The following is a 787-nucleotide window of genomic DNA, read 5'->3' on the forward strand; positions in this document are numbered from 1 at the left end:
AGTTGGCTATAATGGAATTTCCAGAAAATGTCCTTCAAACCCACAAAACAGATGAGAAAAACCCTAAACCAAAGTTTTGAAATCTTTGTTTATAAGAATACAATAGTGATGATCAAGTAGTCACAGGGAGAAGGATGAGTGTGCCTTTAATTTAGTTACAGATTTTTATCATAGCCTCTTTTTCTGTTGGTCTATCAGTAAAAAACACTGAAGGACCAAAAGTTCTTCTAAGGATTGGGGTTGTTGTTACTGTTGTTTAGTGCTGTTGAGTCCGTACCAACCCATAGTGACCCTGAAGAGGGTTTCCAAGGAGTGACTGGTGAGCTTGAACTACCAACCTTACAGTTCAAACCAACTTTGCAGTGTAGTGTATTAACCCACAGCACCTCAGCAGCCATGCTTAAAATTTTTTTCTAAACAGAAAAATACTCCTAAATGTCTCTTTCTCCAATATCAAGTATGGTACTTGAGAGAGAGATAGTGACAAGGTAGAAAACATAAACAATTTAAATGTTTTAGGTCCAGAAGTATTCCATGAGGCTAGAAAACCTATTTACTTCGAAAGTCCTAGTAAATGACTCTTGTGTATAAACCACCTGCTTATCACATGACCATTCATTGAATCACATTTCTCTCCATGTACTGAAGAGATTTACATTCATTCTTTAAGCATTTTGCATTTCTTTGTCAATTTTGTAATTGAGTACCTTGTTCAGTTGATTTTGGTGCGAGTAACTGGAAGCTTTTTAAAGTGTTGAAGAGCAAAGATGTCAGCTTGAGGACTAAG

The 787-nt window shown here is 36.3% G+C and overlaps 1 pseudogene; it reads right to left on the reverse strand.

Moving 5' to 3' along the window:
- Positions 1-665: 665 nt before the first annotated feature.
- Positions 666-787, reverse strand: part of LOC102811472 — a 1772-nt pseudogene continuing 1650 nt past the window's right edge.

Source organism: Chrysochloris asiatica, unplaced genomic scaffold (assembly GCF_000296735.1).
Source record: "Chrysochloris asiatica unplaced genomic scaffold, ChrAsi1.0 scaffold00307, whole genome shotgun sequence".
Lineage (NCBI taxonomy): Eukaryota > Metazoa > Chordata > Mammalia > Afrosoricida > Chrysochloridae > Chrysochloris > Chrysochloris asiatica.